Raw genomic sequence first — 6,593 nt, 5'->3', positions numbered from 1 at the left:
TTGCTAACACATGTGGGAAAACTTATTAGAAGGAGTGAACCTCCGAACCCTCCCATTTCCCCTGGAAACCAAACCAGAGACCTTGCGCTGAATGGCAGCAGGAGAAGAAGGACAGCAGGAGGTCCTTTCTGCTGCCCAGCTGGAGCTCATGCGGCTGGGAAGTGAGGGAGGCTGTGGGATTCCCCAGCTCAGGAGAGACGTCAGGCTGGCTGGCTGGCTGGGAGGCTGCCTGGTCCTGCACTGACGGGTGGATGAAATGACGGTAACTGGGGAGTGATGGGCTCAGAGAAGTGAGACGGAAAGGAAGCCGGCGGCTGTGGAGGGGCCAGGGGAACCCAGGAGAGTTCCTCAAGAGAGTAAAACAGCCAGAGTGCAGCGGTGTGCTGACCCCTGGTGGGGACCCCGGAACACTGCGCCTCTCGGAGCCCGGACCATACCAGGTGGAGAGGGAGACAGCAGGGCCAATCGCGGGGAGCAGCCTCCCTCACTCCTTAGAGCCCACATCAGCCAATCGCGGGGAGCAGCCTCCCTCCCTCCTTAGAGCCCACTTCTTCAGCCCTTCCTCAGCCTGCTGCAGGCTCGTACAAAGTGGAGCCTCCCCTGAACCCCACAACCATTTATCTGAAGTGTTCAGACACCCTCCCAACGCTTCTGGTCCCCAGGGCCTCTCCTCACCCCACCACCCAGATTGTGGGCTCCCAAGGGAGTGAACCCCATCTCACGCCAGCACTGATTGAAGGCAGGTACGTCTGCATGAATGAATGAATGAACAGTTGAGTTCACAACATCTAACTAAGTAACGAAATGACTCCAACCAACAGATCTTCTCTGCACAGAGAACCCTGTGTGGTATGAAAGCTCATGGACTGGGGTTGATAGCGGAGAGGAAACATACTTTTCAACTGCAAGATGCAAGAGTGTTTGTATTATTTATTTATATTTTATTTTTATTTTTAGAGATGGGTCTTGCATGCAATCAATATGGGGACCTCCCAGGAGCAGGAGACCACCAGGTTGCCTAAGACACATGAATTTTTGCTTTCAGGGACACCTCCTAAGCTTCAGTGATCCTTCCATCTTGCAGTTGGCCTTTGTGGGGAGAACACACAAATTTATGCAAAAAGTAAAAAATGCAAATACTGCCTCTGGGTCTCTTTCCCAGCTGCTCCCCTACAAAGTCACGTAGCCTTTAGTGTCTCACAGTTGATCTGGTCCACTCAGCAACCCACAGAGTGACAGCCCACCCAGGTCCCAGCATACATAGCTTCTTCTGGAGCCCCCCAAATCTCACTCTAGTTGAGGGCTTGGCACGAGCCACTGTCTCTGAGGAGTGTGGTCTCTGGGCAAATAAGGCAAGACCAGTGGTTGGCAGCTACAGCAGTCAGTAGGGTGGGGAACATTTAACAGCAGATAGGGCCATACTCCTACCCTTGCCATTCTTTTTTCCCTTCCCCTCCCCCTTGCAATTCTTTTCTGTTTTTTGTTTTTTGAAACAGGGTCAGCTGGGTGCGGTGGCTCACACCTGTAATCCCAGCACTCTGGGAGGCTGGGATCACTTGAGGTCAGGAGTTCAAGACCAGCCTGACCAACACGGTGAAACCCAGTCTCTGCTAAAAATATATAAATTAGCCAGGTGTGGTGGCACATGCCTGTAAACCCAGCTACTGGGAAGGCTGAGACAGGAGAATCGCTTGAACCTGGGAGGTGGAGGTTGCAGCAAGCAGAGACTGGGACACTGCACTCCCACCTGGGCAGGACAACAGAGGGAGACTCTGTCTCAAAAAAAAAAAAAAAAAAAAAAAAAAGAACAAGAGTCTTGATGTGTGGTCCAACCTGGAGTGCAGTGGTGTAATCATAGCTCACCACAGCCTCAATCTCCTGGGTTTAAGTGATCCTCCCACCTCAGCGTTAGGAGTAGCTGGGACTACAGGCCTGTGCCACCACGCCAGGCTAATTTTTGTATTTTTTGTAGAGAGAGGTTTTGTCATGTTGTCCAGGCTGGTCTCAAACTCCTGGGCTCAAGCAATTCTCCTAACTCGACCTCCCAAAGTGCTGGGATTACAGGTGTGAGGCACCGCTCCTGGCCCCCTTGAGATTCTGATCCAGGAGTTCTAGGGTGGGCTGGGGCGTTGGTATTTTTAAAGCACCCTAGGTGCTCAGTGAGCCTTTACTGAAAGGATGCTGACTCAAGATGATTCTGGAGACCTCTGAGCTTCCTCCCACACGGATCCTTAGGGCTCTAAATACTGGCCGAACTCGGCCCCCTGAGGCTGTCTTCTTGGGGAGCTAAGGACCTGTGCCTCCCACTGGCCCGGAACCACTTTCTGCTTCCTGGTGTAAGCTTTGGTATGGATGGTGGCCGTCTCCCTAGAGACTGAGAGCTGTAAGAGGACAGGGATCCTAGCTGACACATCTGCGTCCTCGCCTTGGTTGGAAGGGGTATGGGTGGGGGCGAGGGAGGAGATGGGGGCGGAGCTCAACACAGTGTCCAGCCCCTGCGGGCTGGCTGGGTGTCTCCAGTGCTCTGGGGGAGGTGGGGGGAGAGGAGGCGGGGCTGGGGCGCACAGCCGGCCGGGGATCCCTGCCGGAGGCTGCTCTTCACAGGTTCCCGTCTAGACCAGAGTTGGGGCTCAGCTCGGAGACATGGGATAGGTGGAAGTGCTGGGGGTTGGAGCACCACGCGCTGCTCAAGAGGCTGCAGGCTGGCCTTCAAGGCCTGGGCTAGACTGCAGCGTTTGGGGGCTGGCGGTGCTGCTCGGGTGGAGTCCGCCGGGCGCCGCCCTCCCTCTCCACCCTCTCCCGCCCCGGGGCCGAGAGGCTGTGGGTTGAGCTGCAGAGGCGAGCTCCTTCCTGGGCGTGCCGCCGCCGCGATTCGGGTGGGAGCGCAGAGGAGGCCTCGGGGTTGTGCTTTGCTGGGATCTGGGAAGGAAGCAAGCAGCAGCGCCGGAGTGAGTAACCGCCTCCCGAGGCAGCTAGTCCCGCCGCCTCAGGAAGTCCCGGCGCCATAGCGCACCACCGCCCGCTACGCCGGGACCTTCCCCTCGCACTAGCGCGCCCCCACCCCGCCTCCATCTCGTGCTCCCAGCCGCAGACGCGGGCGCTTCTGCACGCTCAACCCCTCACCCACGTAGACGCTCAACCTCTTACCCACGCAAACCACGACCCGCCGGTGACCTCCCCTACGGCTCCTCCTTCTGCTCCAGCCCAGCCCATCCCCTGCTGCTGCTCCTCCTGCCCTGGCCCAGCCAGTCCACCGCCCTCCCATCCCCATGGCCTCGAACCCCAGCCCGCCAAGCCGCTCCTCACTGGGCCCTGTGGTTCCCCACTGCAAAGGGGCGGGTCCCGGTAGGGGGCGTGGCCCGGCCGACTTGCGGGGCGGCGGCGCCCTCTGTCGGCAGACTCGGGAACTGCCACACTCGTCACCCCGCCCCCGGCCCTGTTCCCAGACCCGCCTGGACCTCTCTGCCAGCTCTCCTCTCTCCTGGACATGCGCCGGCAGGACTCGGAACGTGCAGAGGTCCGTCCTGGCCCCAGCCATGCCACGGGCTGTCTGAGGGAGAGTCGCAGCCTCTCTGAGGCTTAGCTTCCTTTCCTTTGAAATGGCTGTGAGGAGCAAACGCTCAGCAGGGAAGAAGGACACTTTGTAACCGCAAAGGAGCCTGTGAGTGTGAGGTACGGTTGTTATCAACGCTAAGGGTAGTCTCTTGCCTTCTGCAGGGGTGACGACCATCCTTCTCTCTGTTCCAGCCCCACAGTGGAAGGAGAGCATAAGTCACCTCCAGAGATTATCACATGCAGTGGATTACCTTCAGCCTTTTTTCTGGATACAAAATATGTATATATGTATTTTAATACAATCGTGGCCATTCTCTACGTGCTGTTCTGTACTGCCTTTTTTTCTATCTCTCCAAGTGCTTAACTTATGGTTAAAAGTCCGGATTCGGCCAGAGGGGTGGCTCACCAACACTTTGGGAGGCCAAGGCCAGAGGATCTCTTGAGCAGAAGTTCAAGACCATCCTAAGCAACATAGCAAGACCTCATCTCTACAAAAAAAATTTTTTTAATGATTTGAGTGTCGGTCGGGCGCAGTGGCTCACACCTGTAATCCCAGCACTTTGGGAGGCAGAGGCGGTCGGATCACAAGGTCAGGAGATAGAGACCATCCTGGCTAACACGGTGAAACCCTGTCTCTACTAAAAATACAAAAAATTAGCCGGGCGTGCTGGCGGGCTCCTGTAGTCCCAGCCACTCGGGAGGCTGAGGCAGGAGAATGGTGTGAACCCGGGAGGCAGAGCTTGCTGTGAGCCGAGATCTCACCACTGCACTCCAGCCTGGGCGACAGAGTGAGACTCCCTCTCAACAACAACAACAAAAATGATCTGAATGTCTCTAGTCCCAGCTGAGACTCGAGAGGCTGAGATGGGAGGCTCACTTGAATCCTGCAGTTCCAGGCTGCAGTCAGCCGTGATTGTGCCACTGGCCACTGCACTCCAGCCTGGGTGACAGAGTGAGATCCTGTCACAAGAAAGAAAGAGAAAGAGAAAAGAAACAACCAAAAAATTAGAGACAGACAAATCTGGATTTAGGGCCTTGCTCTGTGACTTTGTATTTCCACCCTTGAGCAAACCACACAACCTCTACCTTCCTCAGCCTCAGTTTTCTCTTCTGCAAAATGGTAGTAATGACAGGAATACCCACTTCACAGGCAGTGGTGAGGCCCTGCACACAGCCCAGTGCATGCTGGTTAGGGCTCTCCTTTTGCTTCCTGAGCCTGCAGGAGCTCTGCCTTCTTCATGCACCACGTGGTAAGGAAGGAGCTGGAGGCCTCCGCCTCTCGGACCTTGCTCACTGCTCGCTGCTTTTTTTTTTTTTTTTTTTTTGACAGAGTCTCGCTCTGCCCAGGCCGGAGTGCAGTGGCGCAACCTCGGCTCTCTGCAACTTCGGCCCCAGGTTCAAATGATTCTCCTGCCTCAGCCTCCCGAGTAGCTGGGATTACAGGCGCCTGCCACCACGCCCGGCTAATTTGTTATATTTTTAGTAGAAATGGGGTTTCGCCATGTTGGCCAGGCTGGTCTCGAACTCCTGACCTCAGGTGATCCACCTGCCTCGGCCTCCCAAACTGCTGGGATTACAGGTGTGAGCCACTGCGCCCGGCCTCTTTCGGCACTGCCCTTAACCACATGGGCCTCATTGTTCTTCCGGCGTACCCAGACTTTCCGCATCTCAGCGCCCTCCCACTCGTCCTGTGTTTCCATGGGCTTTCCCCGGGTAGGGGCCTTTCTTTCCCTAGCTTCGCTCAGGTCCCTGCTACGTTGTCGCCTCCTCGGAGAAGCCCTGTCTGGCCGTTCCGAATCGCTAGCGCCCTCTATCGTTCTCTAGCAGCTCACTCGGTTCTGTTTTTCTTCATTTTACTTTTCGTTATGTGCCGATCTCTTATATATGGTTTTGTCTTTGTCCTTCCCATGGAAGGCACCTCCATGAAAGGACGGGACTTCCCGAGGTTCTTTTCCTCTGTGGTTCCTAGAAGAGGGCCTGGCACATAGCCGGCCTTGGCTAGCTTTTTGCATGAATGTGAAGGGATCCACCTTCCTCCCTTGTAAGAGGTAGCAGTACCTCCTTTTACCAGCAGAGGGCACCACCGCACAGCACTTGGGGGCCACAGGGGCTCCTGTTGGGACGGGAAGTATTTATAAAGCCCACAGGCCTCTCCTCCCATAATGTGGGCGCTCCACAACTGGGACCGGAAGCAGGAGGGCCCCCTGCGCTAATCTGCCCTGGCAGCCCCGAGCTGGCACGCCCTGGGTGCATTACCCGGTGTGCTCTGGCGCCCAACGTCGGAATACCCTCACTGGTGGCTTGGACACACCCCTGAGCAGCTGATGCTTCTGTACAGATCACACCCTGTCCCGGGCTCTCAAAATGAGGGCAATGACATGAGCCACACTGCTCGCTCACGGGTTTGCTGTGAGGTCGGGACAGGAGTGCAAATGTTTTATGAATGTAAACATGGGACAAATATAATTTATTGGTAGTACAGCAGATTGACAACAAAAGAGGAGAGAAGATAAAGTATTTAAAGGGAATGGCAAGGCTAAATGAAGGTGGGAATTAAGACAGTGAAGGAGAACGAAGAAGTTAAAAATAACAATTACCTTTCACCAAGAGCTTATTAGGAGCCAAGGCAGAGGAAAGTGATCTCCAAACATTGTCTAATTATAGCCAACACTTACATGGTGCTGACCTCATGCCAGGAACTCTTTAAGTGCTTTATGCATAAAAACTCACTAGATCCTCACAACAACTGAGGGAGGTAGGTCATATCGCTGTCCCGTTCTACACGAGGAAACTGAGGCCCAGACAGCTTAAGTGACTGGCCTAAGGCCACATAGATAGACAGGGCTGGGCAATCTGCCTCCTGGAATGTGCTCTTAAAGCCCCACAGTCACAGCCACACCAAAAGGGAGATATTATTATTTTCATCCCATTTCCCAAACAAGAAACTGAGCTCAGCAGATATACAAAGCCTGCCTCAAGCCACACTGAGAATATGTGTATTTGAGCCCAGCTTCACCACCCACCAGACTAGGCCTGCA

General features: G+C 55.1%; 1 long non-coding RNA gene across 1 annotated transcript; it reads left to right on the top strand.

Moving 5' to 3' along the window:
* Positions 1–2,522: 2,522 nt before the first annotated feature.
* On the top strand, positions 2,523–3,873 carry LOC117090101. Its single transcript, XR_004439895.1, has 2 exons — positions 2,523–2,948; positions 3,718–3,873. It is a non-coding gene; the product is annotated as an uncharacterized LOC117090101 (long non-coding RNA).
* The last annotated feature ends 2,720 nt before the right edge of the window (positions 3,874–6,593 follow it).

Source organism: Trachypithecus francoisi, unplaced genomic scaffold, assembly GCF_009764315.1.
Source record: "Trachypithecus francoisi isolate TF-2019V2 unplaced genomic scaffold, Tfra_2.0 Lachesis_group11, whole genome shotgun sequence".
Classification (NCBI taxonomy): Eukaryota; Metazoa; Chordata; class Mammalia; order Primates; family Cercopithecidae; genus Trachypithecus; species Trachypithecus francoisi.
This window is presented reverse-complemented; position numbering and strand designations above follow the sequence as displayed.